At 42.0% G+C, this 18,825-nt stretch overlaps 1 protein-coding gene across 2 annotated transcripts in view; it reads left to right on the forward strand.

Annotated features, from left to right (window-relative positions):
* The window catches only part of PDE7B (phosphodiesterase 7B), a 294,049-nt gene that overhangs the window by 39,446 nt on the left and 235,778 nt on the right, over positions 1–18,825 (forward strand). The gene's annotated exons all lie outside the window — the stretch shown is intronic.

Raw genomic sequence — 18,825 nt, forward strand, 5'->3', positions numbered from 1 at the left:
AGGGAGACTCATTAAATGAAAATCTAGGGGACGGCCCAGTGGCATAGTGGTTAAGTTTGCATGTTCCACTTCTGTGGCCCAGGGTTCACTGGTTCGGAACCTGGTGCAGACCCACACACTGCTCATCAAGCCATGCTGTGGCGATGTCCCATATAGAAGACTAGAAGCACGAGAAGGACTTACCACTAGGATATGCAACTATGTACTGGGGCTTTGAGGAGAAAACAAAAAAAAAAAGAGGAAGATTGGCAACAGATGTTAGCTCAGGGCCAATCTTCCTCACCAAAAAGCAAGAGAAAAAAATTGACCTTGTTCTGTGTTTTAAAAAAGAATGAAAATTTGTATAGAGATGAGTGCACATAAAGTCATAGATCATTAAGACCAAAGGCAGAATGTATATGCCAGACACTGAAATGACCAGTTGGTTTTCTTTTTTCTGATGGTGGGTTAAGAATTCCATCCACATGTCTCATCAACATTGCTGGGAAAAGCAAGGCAAACTTCGGCACATCATGGAAGTTATGAATGCATTATAATAAAATCAGAGCACTTCAAAAGACTTCTAGACTAGGAGTTCTTAACCAGAGGTCCATGCCAGAATCATCTGGAGAGAGCCTTTTCCGTGCTCCTTCCAGGGTTCCACTGCTAGTCATTTTCTTTCGTTTAGGTCTGGAATGAAACTCAGGCATATGAATTTTGAAAAATTCTCCCCAAGTAATTTTATGATAACCCTGATTAAGAAAAGAAAGCATTTTCTCCCTTGTAATTATATACCTGCCACCTTCCCCACTGGACTGCAGACTCCTTTGAAAGGAGCCATGTTTACCTCGTGTCTTTTGCTGTGCTTAGCACAGCTGGGCTAGGAGCTCCAGAAGGGAGTACGTGCCCGTCTCGTTCATTATTGCAATTCCTCCTGCCCTCCCCTGCCCCAGCCAGAAGAGCACCTGGTCTGTGGTTGGTGCCTGAGAAACGGAATTTTAAAAAGGAATACTAGGAATTTATCCACATGTGCACTTAAACAGGTTTTTCTCTTTTCTGTTGTTACTATTTTTGAGCATTATCTACCTAGCAGGTTCTCAAATGTTTGTTGAATGACACAGTTTTGAAGGTTAAACAACTTATTTTAAGGGGCTTTCAAGTGGTATTTGTATAAATCAACCTTATTGCTTTATATTCCTGTTCTCTTTTTGGGCTTCTGTAAAATATATCTTTGGTTTATGCCAGATTCGATGGGAACAGTTCAATTGTACCTGCCTCCAGAAACTTAAGACTCAAATAACGAATCTGAAGTAACAAAACGAGCAGATACAGCTGATCCTGTTACTTCAAGTGCCTTCCCAAACGCCATTGTTAATGAATCTTGCCTCACTGGCTAGCGTAACAGTTTATTTTTATAACCGACGCATCAAAAAGCTATTTGAACCACATGACTTCTAAGGTCCTATAATCCTAATTCTATTATGAGATACTTCTTATATGTTCTGGTGAAGTGCATGGAAGGAAACAAATGCAGTGCTAGTCACTAAATAATGACTGCAGTCAGAACTGGCATAGCATCAGGTAAGGGGACATATTATAATAGCCCACCTTTCCGTGTTATTCAAATACCATGCACTGATAACTGAAAACAACCAGGAAGGATAAAATTTACTGGCACCCAAGTGGGGTTGTTACTACAGGCCATCGTCCAAGCTCACGTATAGCAGACATGATTTGAAATGTTTAGCTAGTCACCTTCATACGAATTAAAATAAGCCGAATATTTTTCACTATCGTTCTGAAAGAGGCCTATGCTGTAGGTAAAGTACATTAGCAAGGGACCACACTAAAGATGTGTACGTGGAATGTGTGTTTTGTGTCGACATTCACTATCGGACTTGTTTCCTGAAGTCTCTCCTAGGCCCTGTCACCCTGTGGTCTTGCCTCCTTTTGAACCTCTGTGCACTGATCTCATAGCTCACTTATGCACTTACCTTGTTCTGTCTTCTTTTAGACTTTCTACCAAACCGCAAACACCTATAGTGATGCGGGCCGTCCTTACTCACCCTGTGTCTCCGCTATGACAAGCACATAGCAGGGACACAATTACAGTCTTTGAATTGAGAATCTGCTATCCAGAAGTTAATAATGACAATACCTCCTTAGTCCCAAGAATAATTACACCATTGTCATTAAAGTAAAAAGAGAACATTTAGCTTCAAATTTTGAAGTCATTTAAAAATAGATGTTATAAGCTGGTTTAAAGTGGATCTTTTAAGCTGTCACCAAAGACATTCATTCTACTTAAAAACTTGATCCATTTATATATTCATGCATAATTTATATCCCACTTACTTCCAAAAATTAATTGAAGGAGCCATTAAGATGATGCCACCTAAGGAAACTACTAATATATCAGTAACAAAACCAATCACAAAAAGTTTTATTCCTGAACTCGCCTTGGCATTTTTAAATGTTTATAGGTCAAAACATTGACCATACCTAGGTACATTATCTCTACACCAAATAGAGTTTGGGGAGGTTTATTTGTTAAATATTTTAACCTAGTTACTGGTTCATCATATGATACTATTTCAAATATAGCATTTTATATTATTTTTCTTTTAATCTATGCCATTCTTTTACACTGTTATTTTAAATGGTATGAACTATAGAATGAATAACACCTTGACTCCTGCCTTCGAAAGAGTTTAAATATGGAGAATTCCAGGGAGTTGGGAAATTAGTCAGACCCTTCAGTTCTCAGCAAAACCACCACCACGAGAATTTTAACCTGTTCTCATTCTCCTTAAAAGGTGACTTGAGCTGAGGACTCCAAGGAAGCAAGAGAGGTCTATTCTAAGAAAGAAATGAGGTAAACAGAGGCATAAGGAGAGAGGGCCCCCAAGACAGAAGCCTCCCATCTTCCCTCCAGCCCAAGTGCTCTTCCCGAAGTGCGGGATTCCCATGAGCTCTGCTCAATCAGCCCGGCCAAGAGCCTGTGCGGCGGCCGCGTCACTTCCCACCAGCCACGGTGAAGTGTACAGTACTCTTTGAACATGTCGTTTCAGCTGAAAACATCTGGACATGTCAGTACAAGATGGATCCCGCTAAATCCGGGAACATGTTGACCCAGTTGGATTCAGTCATCATTTCTACTCCGTGAAATGAAATTTCAGTCTACCTTGCAAGACTACAACTTCATTTCAGAGGTTTTCTAAATGAATTTTTTTTTTTAGAAAACGAATTGTAGTTCAATTTTAAATGTTGGATAATTTCATGTAATGCCTTTCTACTTGAGATGGGATTACAATAAAAATTAATTAATGAATTCTCATTAAAAATATGTGTAAGTAGTCAAATCAGATAAAGCAGACAAATCCTGTTTGTTCAATAAAGAGAATCAGGTGATGAAATAAAAATGAAGGAATTAGATAAAACTTTGTTCTACATTTAGGCTCTGAGTTGGCAATACCATAAAGGTTGCCCCTCAGCTTTTAGAAGGGAATAGAAAACTTTCTACCCGGGTGAGCCCCGGGAGCCTAGTGGTTACGCTCAGTGCGCTGTGCTCAGCAGCCTGGGTGTAGGTGTGGACTTACACCACTCGTCTGTCAGTGGCCATGCTGTGAGCAGCTCACATGCAAAAAGAGGAAGATTGGCAGCAGATGTTAGGTCAGGGCAAATCTTCCTCAGCAAAAAAAAACAAAAAACAAAAAAATTTGTGTCATCCAGAAAGAAACCAATAAATATCATAAATAATGATAATGAGCAGTAAAAGCTAAGGATTTCATGTCTAAGGCCAATGCTGTTTATTCAAGCCCTGGAAAACAAACGAGTTGACTTCTAAGGCACCCAATAAAGCTGTTGCCACTTGTGAAAGGTCACGATAACCTGGATCAGGGAGCGAAATCTGCTTGTGGACTGGACAGAGACCTGGTGCCCTATGACCTCTCTCTGGTAGCGGCCATGGTCACTGGCCCGTGGGTAGTTCAGTTACACTAGTGTGCCCATGCTTGCCCCAGAAAGAAGTCCTTTGTCCAGTGTGCCTTCAGTTCAGTGCTGGTGTGCCTGTAAGAGTTTTAACAAAGGTCCGAATTAAACGTGGTTGTGAGCTCCTGCAGGGCTGTTACGGGCAAGAACAGTTTGGGAATATTGGCTAAAAAATAGGCTCAGTGAAGCCTGGGAATGGAAATAGGCCTCCTGGAAACACTTAAGGCCTCAGGACTAGGCAGAGCTTCCTACTCATAAGAAAGGCTTCTGTTGCCACCGACAGGGCTTGCTAAGCCATAGCTTTAGTGTTCTTGGAGGGGCCCAGGGAACAAGGTAGAAAGCAAGAAGGATACAAGGGGCATCAGGCAGAGAAGGCGCAGCCTCGTGCTCGGACTTCTCTTTCCACAGCGCTCTCCGCCGCCCTCCGCATCTCACCCGGGGTCTCTTGCGTCTGCTCCAAGTGTCCCTCCTTCTGCACTTGAACCCGTCTTCTCATTGCCTGTGGAACAGATTCCTCAAGAACGTCTCACCCTTTTCCACACGTCTTTCTCTGCATCTGATATATTTCTTTGTGACTGGCTGCAAAACTTAGTGCTCCTTACAGGAAGTTTAACCGTTGAACGGATAGAGGACAATTTCTGGAGAGCTCAGGCCCAGAATGTGCCAAGTGATAGATATGTGAGAAAGTGGGGGGAGGACGGTCGTTCTCCTTGCATCGATGAGTTCACAACTGGGTGGAGAACAGGAGGAGTGGGGTGCATCAGAGCTGGAAGTAAGCTAACATATGTGAGCCTTGCTTCACACAAACATGTTCATATGTGAATAGATTGACCCGGTCTCCTGAGTCACTGACGGATAAACCCCCCTTGAGCCCCAGGTTGAACTGCTGTAAGCCACTGCTCCCTAGGAGCACTGCCGCCATTCTCAGCACTTTTTCAGGCCTTGTGACTTCAGCACTCCCATCCACAGTCCTAACCTCTCGCTGTGCACCTGTTCCTGTCTGACCCAGTCAACCTTCTGCTTTAAACCCTTCAGTTCAGTCATTGCTACCATTTGCTGGGTGTCTACTATATGCATGGTTGTGTGTTAGATGCTTCACAGACGTGAACTATCATCCTTGCAACGTATCTACTGTGATTGTTGCTACTGCAAAGCATGTATTGCTTTCCTCATTTTACAGAGGAAGAAAAGAGGACACAGACAGATGAAAGAATTTGCCTAAGATGCAAAAATGGTGAGATTTGAACCAAAATAACGCTGACTCCAAAGTCAGCGCTCACCACACCAGGGCTCACGTCACTCAGCAGGGCCTCGGCAGCTTCCCCAAGGCCTCCCCAGGGCGGCTGCAGCCTGCAGGCCTGCTCCTGCTGCCTCTGGCCCTGCCCGCCTTCCCCTTAATGCTACAGCAGTCGTGAAATACTTGTGGTCCGCCCTCCCACCTCCTCAGTGTGTATTCTTGCTCTTTCCCCTGCTTGAAATACTGCTCTCTGACCTGGCTCAGCAGTCCTCATCTCCCTAGACGTGGGTGCCCTCAAGAAGGACTCCTGCTACTTGCCTCATATACACAGCAGCCTGTGCCCATCCCCGTGAGAGCATCTGCAATAGTACACTGTCACGATGATAATTTTAGGGGTGTTCTCAGCGACCTAGACAGCCCCAGAAGCTAGGAGATGCGTCTTTCTGCCTTCTCATCTCCGGAGCCCGGCACAGCGCTGGGCACAGCAGAAGCTCGGAGCGTTTATTGAATGGAAGTTCTTTGAACCTTTAGAAGTGCTTTCCCGTCGCTGTGGGGGGGGCGGAGAGAGAGACAGAGAACAAAAGTGTGTTTCAATCTTCCCAATGTGATTTCATGTTTTCTGAGAGGAGGGACAGCGTCTTCTACTTTCATTGTTGCTCCCATTCAGAGCCCCTTGCCTGCTGAAATGTCAGTGCTGAACATGCCCATGAAGGTGAGCCACACAGAAGAGACACAGCGAGGGCACAGGTGGCAACAGAGGAGGGCACAGTCCCTGACAAGGTCGCACCAACTTGCTATAGGATTTAAGATTCTAACAAAATCACACAATATAAAGCTAGACGATTAAGAATAAATGTTGAACTGAGACATCATAAAGGGAAGCGAAAGTGACCCTTGAAATGCACTGCTTCCTTGGATTTCGGTACTTGACTTAGCCATGCTTCCCGGCAACTAAAACAACGTCAGAAACCATCCAGCACCGTGGCTTATCGGTATTCATTTGTCTACAAAGACTAGAAAACCTGGCATCCAGTGGTTTAAATACGCTGGGTTTATTCCTCTCACGGAGGTCTGGAGCAGCTGCCAGCCTTGACTCCATCGCTGACTGTGTCCGGGCTGGCATCTCTGCCGGTCTCCATCTTTTCCTCAGGCTGCCGCCTATGATGGTCAGGATTGCTGCTGCTGTTCCAGACATCACACCCAGGCTTAGGGCATGAGGACGGGAGGGAGGCTGAGCAAACCATGTCTGTTGTTTAGATCAGGAAAAGCAAAAGCCTTTACAGACGGCTTCTTACATTTTATTGATCAGAACTCTGTCAAATGGTCACTTCAAGCTGGGAGAGAGTTTTCAAAGCATCTGTCCTGCTGTGGCAGGGCACATTGCTACCCAGCTCAACACAGCATTCTGTTTGCAAGGAAGGAAAAAGCGATGTGTGTTGGAAGCACTGGACAGGCAACTCCCACGGGCTACAGGCTGTAGTTTTCATTGTCTGGCAATAAATATCATATAAAATTCCAGAAGAAATTTATCACATACTTCAGTAATTACTTGATGAGTTAATAAACACAGATTTGATCCCCTAACTGAAATCTTTGGAAAAACAACACAATTTTATTTTTCTGCTTATAAAAGTGTGAAAATTTTGGGAAATATATGAAATTTTAAAATATAAGAGTGGCCTGTGATCACGCCCTCCAGTGATAGAGTATTTTATTTAAAATGCTATTTTCCTGATCTTAAAGGATGCAGTTAAATATATTATTGTAGAATTTTCGAAATTGCTAAACACATAGCATATAATTAATATCTTCTGTAATTCTACCATCCACAAAACATAGATGCAATTGAATAAGTTAAAAACTGATATTTAATAATTTTGCTTTTATGAGTTTTGCTTTGATATATTTCCATGAGTAAACATATTCTAAAATGGCTTATTAAAAATGTGTGTGCCTTCAGATGTTAGTTCAGGGCCAATCTTCCTCACTTAAAAAAAAAAAAGAAAAAGTCTGTGTCTTTTTGTCCATATTGCCATTGCTATCTCGCCCATTTTCCACTGGGATATTTATATTTTTGTATTGCTGTATAAACATTTTTTCTATATTATGAATAGTAATTCTTATTTGTAAAGTAAGAATATTCTTATGAAATAAGGACAAGAAAATAACTATTCATTTTGGACTTTCAATTTTGTTTATAGTAGTCTTTGGCTCCTCCTCTTTTATTTTAAATAAAGGCCTTCTGCGAATTTTTAAAGAAATATCCATGGGTAGTATATTTTCAAAACTGTTGCACACGTGACAAAGTCCTTCTGTTGTTGTCACTTATGTCCGTGGATGACAACTTTCTGGGGCTATAATTCTTTGTTAATGTCCTTTTCATCTCAAAACTCTGGTTCTTTCCTTACATGGCCTCTGAAATTTAACGTTGTATACAATTCTTTGTCAACAGCCTTTTAAACCTCCAATTCCAGCTGCTTCCCTATTCGACTTGGAGAACCCAGTGTTGTCCACAAGCTGTCTGAAGTTGTCTAAGATTCCTCCTTTTTTAGCTAAATTTTCTCTCACGTCTCCTGGGTTTTATAAAAATATTTCTCTATCTTTTAATAAGGGAAAACCTCTCTGCCAGGTAGTTTGTTAACATGAGCACTTCTCTCTCTTATTTTTTTAATTTAATTTCTTGTATTAAATAGTGAGCACATTCAATCCGAGTATATGGATCTTTTTGGCCCAAAAATATTTTTTTAGCTATGTCTTCCTCATTGCTCCCTTTTATTTCTTCTTTAAGAACAACAGTAAACCTCAGGTGGGATTTTTAATATATTGTCCTCCATTTCTATCACATTTGCCATCTTTGTTCTCAACTGTCTGGTTTTTTTAGCTACATTCTTAAAAAGTTGCCTGTTTTTCCTGTCTCTGATTCAATTTTTTGCAGTATTAATTCTGATCTTTATTCTTTCCAATGAAAACTCAGATATTTCTATTGCACTTAGTTTGCTTTCAATTCTGCCCTGTTTCACCCCATTACCTTTAATTCAGCTTGGTATCACTGTTTTTCGTCCTGATTTTTTTGCCTCTTCTTTCTCCTCGTGTTTTTCTGCTCCTGTTTCATGAAGGCATGTCTACTTGCTGCCTGTTTTAGGAGCCAAATTCTTACATATTTTCTGTTAGCTGTAACAATAATTATTTTGTTCTACGTATCTTTAGGATAATTTCCCCGTTCCAGCATCTTTTTTTTCTCAAAATCCTCATCTACAGAACAGCCTTCCATACTCAGCATCTCCAATCAACAAGACATTTGATTGACCTTGGACCTTTCGTGGTCATTTCCTTGTTGATGATGGTGGCAGATTCTCTTAGCCCCATTCCAGTGATGAGGTAGCATCCAACCGGAGTGCTTCTGTTAGATTGATGAAATAGCTTCTATTCTCAATATCTTGTTCTTTGACACCATGAATCTGAATGCCTTGACCTTCTACAAGCCTTAGCAGGCCTTTTAGCCAAAGATTTGTGGATGCCACAGCCCGTGCAAAACCAGTGCTGGAGTGGGGAAAATTAGACCTTGGGCCTCCACTTGCAGGACTTCTAGGAAGTTGACCCTCACAGACGTTTATCAAAGAAACGGAAGGGCCGACCACTGCTAGGGTCTTCAAACCGGACAGGTGCAGAGACGGTAGCCTACTGCCAGTGAAGAATCCTGCTCTTTAGGAAGAAGCAGAAATGGGAAAACCCCACATTCCCACAGAGCTTCTCCTATGGATTTAATTTACAAGGCTAGCTAAATAATGGGGAATAATCCATACTCAGGAGCAAAATGAATCTGTGTTCTCCTGTGTATGTGAGATGGCTGATGGCTGAAACTGACTATGGTGTATATAAGATCTCTTATTTGGTGGGAGAAGCAGTCATTATACATCTTCACTAAGTGATTCCTTAAAGTTTGAATTTGAAAATATTTTCGCTAGCTGCAAGTTCACAGCCTGGCTCGTAGTAGATGTTCAATAAATATTTTTCAGTGAGTGGATGAATGAGTAGAGACCATATCTTCGGAAGAATAAACCTGAAAGGAGTGGAGAGCTGAGGTGGAGTTGGGGCAACTCTCTTCTTCCCGTCCCCAAGAGGTGGCCTGTCTGAGCTGTGGGAAGTAGGGCACATGGACCTGAGGAGGCCCTGGTGGGAGGCCCAAGCTCAACATTGACGCCCAGCAGCACACCGAGGGAGCAGCTGTACTCGGAGCATTTTATGAGCCTGTAATTGTCTCCACAATGTACTCAATTCCAAGGGACCATGTTCAGTTTATTGTATGTCAGCAATTGGTAACTTCTGCAGGACACTGATCCCCCCGCCAGTGCTTGGGATTTATATACTCAGAGATAAGTGTGGAGAAACATTGATTATTACATATCTAATTGTCCTGAACTGAGCAAGGAGCCAGAAAGCAGAATGGGTGGGTTCTAATCCATCTTGGACCCTGTCTGACCTTGGGAACACTTCTGAATCTGAGTTTCAGTTTCCACATCTAAAAAATGGAAGATTTGAACAAGATCATCTCTAAAGACACTTTGGCTGTTACACCCCACAATTCCCTTCTCAGATAGGAATCTGCCCCCTTTACTGGACACTGAGAAGGGTCATTCTGTGAACGTGGCTCTCAGGCTCTATAGGTGTTTGTTTAGATGTAAACAGGAAAATTGCTTATGATATTCCTCTTCCGCCCGTCGTTTGAGATTAAAAGGGTGCATTTTTTTCAATATGTTCAGTTTTCAAAAGACATGCTGGAGGAAGTCAGCCAATTTCTGCCCACACAACTCCCAAGTGACGTCAATGGAAGCGGAGCACACAGATCGCTGGGCGAGTTTTGGCTCATTATGTGAGGGTTTTTTTCTTTTTTTAAAGAACAACTGCAAAAATGATTTCTCTCAACTCAAATTACACAATTTGTTCTTCTTTGTGCCCTGAGTCAGCAACAGACATAATGTGGAAAATAAAGTAAGATCTCCTTTTTACATGTCAAGTAAACCAGGACATGTTTGTGAAATACGGGTGTTGAGACGCCCAAGCTCTCTCTAACAACGGCCTCTTGCCATGGCCTCCTCCTAATTTCAGTGTAGAAGGCTGATAAATGATCATCAGATGGACAACTGGCAAAGTATACCTGATTATTCTTCCTCTGATCCTACATTTGATCTCTAGTCCTGCTGGTGGTGTTGTATATCTTGGGCTTATGGCTTAACACTCAGAAATATTTTGAAGGACTCTCTTGGCAAGAAAATATAATTTGTATCGTGCCCTCAGCTCAGCTTTCCGTCGTGTAGTCAAATAGATCTGGTATTGTATTCTACCTAATATAAATATGACTATAAGAAAAATGATAGTTAATAGTCATGCAGCTTTTCATATGTGATAGACACAGACTGGCTCAGTCCTCACAGCAATCCTGTAGGGTTGGTGGTGTTATTCTCTTGGTTTTTCTGATTAGGAAACTGAGAATCAGAAAAATTAGGTAATTTCCCCAAAGTCACACAGCAGATCAAGTGGCATTCAGATTCCAAACCAAGCAGTCTGGCTTCAAAATCTAACCATCATGCTATCCGGACAATAATTTGTATATTTTTCCATTCAAAAAGCATTTAATGGTCTAAACCTAACTAGTCTAGATTCTGAGTTTAGTCGGTTCCTAGGTAAAGTGGACCAATGACATCGAAACTAAGTGAACAGGTAGGGGAGGGAATTGAGCTTTCTTTAGCACCTCCACTGGCCCGGACTTGAACTAGACAGCTCACATCTGTTTAGTCTCTGCACAAGCTGTGTGAGCAGGGCTGCATCGGTGACATTTTATCGATAAAGAAACTGAGTTTTAGGGGGTTGTCACTTGCCAAAGATCCCACAGCTGGGAAAGGCTTGATGTCTGACCCAGGTCTGGGTGTTCCCACCACCTGCACTTTCTTTACGACAACAGGCTGCCTCCGTGCGCGTGTGCAAACAAAGCACTTACAGTTTCGTGTCATAGCTGGAAGAAGGGGCACACAGAGGTGGCCCCAATATTTGGGAAGCTTTTAGAGCTTTTTCAGAGGTGATGACCAAAGGGAATTTCTAGATTTGGGAAGTTCTGTTAGCATCCCCCACAGTAGTCTGCATGGCCCAAACAGCATTGGGAGGATGGCGTTCAAGTCTAGTTCCCAAGAGGTCCCTAGACAGACTGGAAGGTAATTTTGACTAATAGTGCATATTTTATCTAAAACAGCATGAAAACATTAAATTCCTTTTTAAAGAAATTATAAGTGAATTTGATGTTTTATGTATAAACTCTGGAATTTTTAGAGGAAGTCATAGAAAATTTCTGAGTGAAATTACAGAGTTTTTCATGAGTATGCGCAGAAATGAAAATGGTATCCTGTTTAGGGTATCCTAGCAGGACAATTCTATAAGTATTAAAAAGTGAAATACGTGAGAAATATTTAAGAATGTACTTTAAGTTTTTTAGAATGGAATGTAATATAAATTTAAAATTATTTTATTTTACTATTCTTTTCTTTATTTGAATAGACCAGTTTTCCCCAAAAATTTACCAATTAAATGAGACAGTCTGGGTTTAAACTGTTCTCCTTCCAGAGTTTGTTCCCATCCCCCCAAATGTCTTATTTCTATTTAAAGACCACAGGGAACGGGCAAGAAATTGTGTGTTTAAACTGGACTTTTTCAAGGCTTTTAAGGCCAGAATATTTGCTTTGCCAAAGACCAAATTATTGCAAAGTGGAACAAGCACCTGATCTTGTGGTCAGTCAGAATAAGTAAATACGTCCACCTGGAAATGGGAAGCAACGCCCCCAAGACCCCGGAGCACCGGCCGTCAGCCCCCTCATGGCTGTTCGCTTGTTGGCAGCTCAGCTTGATGATGCGTGTTGAGAGTGGGGGTCCCTGTGAATCTCTCTCCCCAGCACAGAGCCCACGTCACCGATGTATTTGCTGTTGCAAATTCCAGCATCTTCCAGACCACCACAAGTTCTTGAAAACCCAGAAACATTTATAGACAACAGGCCACCTCCGTCCACACTGTCTTCAAGTTTAAAGGGAGATTCTAATACGAGATAACATTTCTAAACAACTTTCACCCACAAAAGGTCTCAATAAACTTTCTTCCCAATCATTTTATGGTCTTCTAACAATATGATATTAGCTGTATTATAACATCACATCGAATACCATGATGTAAACTAACGTTGACATGTGTTGGGACTTAGTATTACTTTTAATCACAGCATCAACACAACTTTAAATGCATTTTTTAACTTCCAGGTCCATCCTGGGATGTACGGGGATCTCTGAGGAGAGCTGTGTGCACCTAAGATCAGAGACTGGCCGTTCCTCTCCATTCTGCATCAGTGACACAAGAGTGACTCACTCCTGTGCATTTTCTCACAGAGTTAATTTATCCTCTGTGGATGCAAAATTTATTTGCTCTCGTAAATCTGGGGACAGTACTTTTAGCTTTCTGAAGGCCACGTTCGGGCCTGGCTCTTGGCATGCTATCTGTGCAATTGCACAAGCCCAGGGCTCAGCGGGTGTCACGCTGTGTTTAATGCTCTGCTGTCGTTACCGTGAGATCCTGAGCCCTCAACGCCCTCGATGAACACGGGGCTTTGCATTTTCCTGTTACTCTCGGACTGCAAATGATGTAGCCTGTCCTGGCCACATTGTAGCGCTAATGTAACAAATGCAAAAAGTTGGTTTAAAGCTTAAGAACTAAAATGAACAATTGACCAAAGCGCCACTGACATATTTGAGAGTTTTTTCCAAGTAAGAGGTCCCATTTAGTAAATACACCTGGATTTTTTTTCTAGTGAAATAATCCTATTTTTTATACTGATCTATTTCTCTAACATATTATGTGATACATGCACCCGTGTATATCTATGTATATAGAGAGGCCTTGGGCAACAAATGCTTTTGAAAAAATAGTTGATGAGTACATTGAGCAGGAGGAAGGGAGAAAAGAAAAAGACCAACCAGATTCCAAGATCTTTCAATGTAGTTGTGACTAGACGCTTAAAACATTCCACACTGTCTCCTTTCGCTGTCCTCGTTACATTGCCTCCTCCTCTTTCAGAGAATTCATAATCCTCTTTTATTTCTTTTTGGATTATTGTTGTTTATAAAAATATTGCAGATGTGCAAAATGTCACGAAAGTTGAGCTTGACCACGGCCAGACAAATGGCTTGGAAGCTGGGGCCTGAATGCCTTTCCAGCATCAGCGAGCCCAGCCGGCCTCATCATGCTTCCCGTGCTTTCTCCGTGTGGGTGCAGGGCGTGGGGAGTGGGCCAACATGACGCTAAATGCACTATGCAAAAGCCAGCATGAATCCCAGGCCCTTTTGTGGACAGAAAGGACTGATTGTGTGGCGGGCAGCTGGAATGCACGCTGGTCACTTTTTGGAGTGGGGTTAGCAGGCATCGTCTTGCTGGATTGTTCGAGGAGTGACAGAACAGGGACAGAAGGCAAGCCTCTTTCTCCACACTTCTGTGGCCCTGTAATTTTCCTCCTCTCCTTTGTTCACATTATAAAGAAGGATCCCGTACATTCAGAATTCTTCAACCCTGTTTTCCCATTCGGATGCTATTCTTTCAAAAGTGCAGCCCTTCGTTTCTGGCCCCATGGAAGTAAGCTGTTCAGAAAGTGCGCCCAGAGTGGCAGGATGAGGAACCCGGGAGAACAGGCCCGTGATGGAGATTGACAGGAGGCGTTAGTGAGGGTTCACGGATAAGGTCTGAGGTGGGACAGTAAAACGCTGAGACCTAATAGCACCTTAGAGAACTTTTCGTAAAGAATGGTAAGAGAAAAAGCCAGAACTTTTTTCAAGGTATCTTAAAGTTTATCAAAGAAATTTTCAAAATTCTTTACAAAAATAATAACTTAAATCTTCACTCATTGGCCCACTGACAGATCTGTCGGCTGCAGCCTTACGATGTTGGAGGGTCCCCACGCTCTGCTTCTGTGCCGTGTTTGGTGTTGACCATCACTTGGCCAGTCTGGGTCTCAGTCCTCTGAACATGCATCGCCCCAAAACCTACAGCTCCTGCCCGCTGCCTCATCTCCTAGGAAAAGATGTTATACATAAAACCCCAGAGGAGGAAGAGGTCCCAAATGTCTCCCCTATTTTGCTTGGAATTTATTCTTCAACTTAGAAGAGAGTTGAAGTTCTGGACTATGTATAATTTTCTCCGCATGTACTGGAATGGATGGTGTGAACATACACAGTGTCCTCACATAATGAATCCCACACACATTTTCAATAACATGAACACTTACATTTCCTATTTTGACTTAGGTTTTAATGAGACTTTTTCTTTTTTTTTTTCAATCCTCCAGGCTTTTCCCAGGCTGTCATTTTGGAAATGTGGTTAATGAGATTTTACTTGAGCCCACGTGCATTTTTAACTTCTGCCTCATAGTTGGTAGGGTAACCTAACTGGACCGGTTAAATTCATTCCTAACTGCTCACCACCCGCTCTTCTCAGCTCAGAAAGAGCTCTGGGAGGACCTGGTAAGATATGAGAAAAGGGGCATCTGCAGCCTTGCGCTCAGTGAGCTGCAAACTCTGCCTTCCGCACCAAAGTCTCTGCTCAGTTCTAACTTAGCTCCTGCCTCCAGCTTTCTGCCGCGTCTGTAGGGTTCCTGGGGACCCTCTCTGCACAGGTGGAGTCAGTCAACAATTTAAGAGGAATTTGTGCAGAGGTTTTAGGGTTCCTCCCACGTGGCTTTTTTTTCTTTGGAGTTCTCTTCTGTTTCCAGCTCTTCATGCAGCCTGAAACTCTGACCTCTGTTTCCTTAAGCCCGTCGATGGTGCTCTTCCCCGGCACCCCAAAGAAATGTGGAGCTCACCTTTCCTTCAAGGATCATCGTCCTTCTGGTTTCTGCTACTTTGGTCCCTGTGCAGCCTTCCACTAACTGTTTCCCTTCTATATGGCTTCTCTGGTTGTTATCAGGAGAGTTCACCCAACACTAGCTGCTCTGCGATGCTCAGGCCTGGAACTCCTCAATTCCCGTCATTAATAAGAGAGTATTGACAATATGCTGGCTAAAAATTGAATCTACAAAATCAACTGCACTTCTATACACCTGGAAAACATCAGTGGGATAATGTAATTTTAATTTAATTTACACTTGCAATTTAATAGAAGGATAAGAAGCACCTGACAATTAGCCCCCGCAAGGATGTGCAAGACTTTTACACATAAAATTATAAAACTTATTGAATAAAGAGTTCTGGAAGGTTTTAACTATTGCCTTCATAGAAATATATGTATTATGTTCTTGGAAAAAAAGATTTACTGTGAAAAAAATATTAATTCCCCCCATAGGGGGAAAATGGGCAAAAGATTGAAAACACCTGTCACAGCAAAGGAACTAGAAAATGACCCATAACATTTTAAAAGATGCTCAGTCCCACTGGAAATCTGGGAAGTACAAAATTAAGTTCCTAGGAGATATTACTTTCTACTTATCAAATTGGCAAAAATTTAAAAATCAGATAATATCAAGTATTGTGGAGAAACAAGAATTGCTTATAGGAGTGTAAATTGGCCCAACTTCCTCAGAAAATACTGTCATCATCTATTTTACAAGCCAACAATTTTACTCTTAGATATTTACCTGGAGAAACTCTTACACATATGTACGTAAAAATATGCATAGGACTATCATTACTAATAGTAAAAACAAACAAACCAGACCTGGAAGCAACCCGAAGTTCTGTCCACAGCAGAAAAGATAAACCCCTTGTAGCATTAGACACAGAACTACGGTGAAAATGAATAGAATGCAGCCACATCCATCAGCGTGGAGGAAGCTTGCAAACACAAGTTTGAGAGAAGGAGGCACAGGTATCCAGAGGGTTTGTTTCCACTCGCATGAAGTTGAAAGCCAGACAATGTGAAATAACACCATGTTTTGAGGGTACCTGTATGGGTGGGTCTGGTGAGGAAGAAAAGGAAGAGAATTTATAACCTAAATTTCAGAATGAGAGTTTCCTCTGGATGAATGGAGGTGGATGTGAGTGTGGCAAGAAACAAAAGAGCTCTCAAGGATACTGTGATGTTCTCTTTCCTGTGTTGATGGTGGATGCTCTAGCATCATTCTTTAAATTCTGCATAAATACTTATACCCTCTTCTCTGCATGATAATTCCCAATAACATATACTATTTGATGTATTTATATTTTTTATTTTACGTATCTATCTTATAGATTTTTAAAAAATTGCTCTCTGGAGTTGCTATGGAGGATGAAGTATCTGGGCAACAGGGCCCTGTGGTAGTGGGGACAGAGCCCAGAGCTGGTGAGGCGAGAGTAGCAGGCGCGGCATCTGGAGGTCAGCACTGCAGCACTAGATCCTCAGGGAACGTGCAGGAGTGATCTTGGCGGTGGTTCTGGGCTGGAGAGCCCAAATCTAGCAATCCATCACACTTAGATATTGCACAAGCTACTCGTTATTCGTCTAGTCACATTCTCAACTGTTTATTTAAGCCAGAGCATGTTTCTGTGGCTTACAACCCAAATCCCTGACTGGTGTATTGCTTTTGAGGTGTCTGTGGGAACAGATGAAGACGTTCAATTAGGCCATGAGAAACATGAGTTTGACATTTAGGAATGATGTCTGAGCTTGATGCATAGATGTTACCAATATACAGTCAAACAGTGACTAAAGATGAGTTTTCCAGAGAGAGTGTAAAGCATAAACCCAAAAGAGACCCACTACAACATCCATCAGGGATCCAGCTTCTCATCTGCCGTAGCTTGTGCTGAGATGATGCTGGAGCAATCTTGGTATCCATGGATCCCTCTCCTCTACAAACCAAGATTATAGCCACTACTTTAGAAACATGGGTACCACCTATGGATACACCTGAGTACTCACCAATTGGATTTTCTTTGATTACATGACTTCCACATGGCCAAGGATATTATTTCATGATATGAAGAAAATTTCTCTAAGAGTGACCCCATTCTCTTAGAACATATCAGAGTATTAGTCTGTAATTAACTTACATGCTGGTGTCAGAAGCATGACTAGGAAAGAGTTAAAAAATAGGTTATGAACTAATAGGTTATTATGTAATTACATACTAGCAATTATCTAGTTGATAACACAAAGCTCTACCCTGTATATATAACCTTTCATGGGAGGAAAAATATTTGAAACGTTAGAATAAAAGGAAAAAGTGAAAACATTTGACTACGAAAAAGGATTCAGTAATTACAGTGAATATCTCATTAAACATAGTCTTTATTTGCAAGAAGGCAGGAGAGCTCTAATTAAGTCATAAGCTGTCCCTATGAGTAATTAACTGTGGCAGGAAAATTCTAGGTGGTCCATTAAATCTCGATACAGCTGTTCAGGGAAAAATATAAGCAAACTCAACATGTGCCCTGATTTTGGATGAGTGGTGAACTCTCTTCAGTGACAGATTGCAAGGCCTTGTCCAGCATAGGCCATGTGTATGAAGAGCTCGTATTAAGGAAAAAGTAAAAGATTTTGTGAATAATTTTGTATTAATTGTATGTTGAAATGATAATATGTGTCCACTACTAGAAATGTTTGACTACCAGAAATTTTTAAATTTCTTATGTAGCTCACATTTTTAGTTTGCATACGTTTATACCAAATAGCCCTTTGGATTTGTGGGCCAAAAGGGCAGATAGGAATATTTTCGGAAAAAAATCAAGGCGTCCTAGGGCTATAGAATTTCCTAGCTAGAAGAGACTTCCAAAAGCGAGTGATGTAAAATTGTGCATATGTTCCCAAAATAGGCCCCCTTTCCACCACAGAGACACTCACTCACAAATTTGGTACTAGACACAGATTCCGGAGTTTCTTCTCCATGCAGTTCCCAGTTCTCTTCTCTCTAGGAGGCTGCTCCTCATTCCAGCTGCTCCAGCAGCCCCAAGTTTGAGTTCCTGCCTCCTCAGCTCAGCAAGAGCCCTGGTGCTTCAGCCCCACCTCCCTGGGCCGAGGGGATCTGGGATAACAGGGTGCTCTCATCTCATGATTCCTCTCTCTCAGGGACCACAGTTCTGGGCTGTGTCTTCCAAGGTCAGAAAGCAGTTGTTTCAAATATTTTGCCCAGTTTTTCCATTGTTTCTGGCTAGATGACTTCATCATTACCAGTAACTGCGTCATAGCTGGGAATGGACGCTCCCCATATTATTTTTTTTGAAGATGAAAAAAAAAATCCATTAAGCCTTAGGCCTCAGACATTTTCTTCATCTTCCACATTTGGTGTCCTCCATCTCTGAAACCAGAATTGCAATGTTGTTTCTTTACTGCTTCTAATTGCTTCTGAAGCCGAGTAAGACAACCTGCAGAGGACAGCACGTGCCATAGGACAGGACAGTGCTATGTTCCTGCAAGATGGACGCAGATCTCTGCCAGGGTGGCTTCTGGAGAGGAACTCCAAAAAGGGTTGGAATTTCAATGTCATTTATAACAAGTTTACTTTCTATCAGACAGTTCCCGCGTATGAGTTATGGAGATATCACAAAGGGGTTTGTTTAGGATAGAAATGCAACATCTACGGCATTTAAGGCCTTCTATTTCTGCTTGGGTAGAGAGTAAGGACAGA

This window comes from Equus caballus, chromosome 10 (genome assembly GCF_041296265.1).
Source record: "Equus caballus isolate H_3958 breed thoroughbred chromosome 10, TB-T2T, whole genome shotgun sequence".
In the NCBI taxonomy this organism is placed as follows: Eukaryota; Metazoa; Chordata; class Mammalia; order Perissodactyla; family Equidae; genus Equus; species Equus caballus.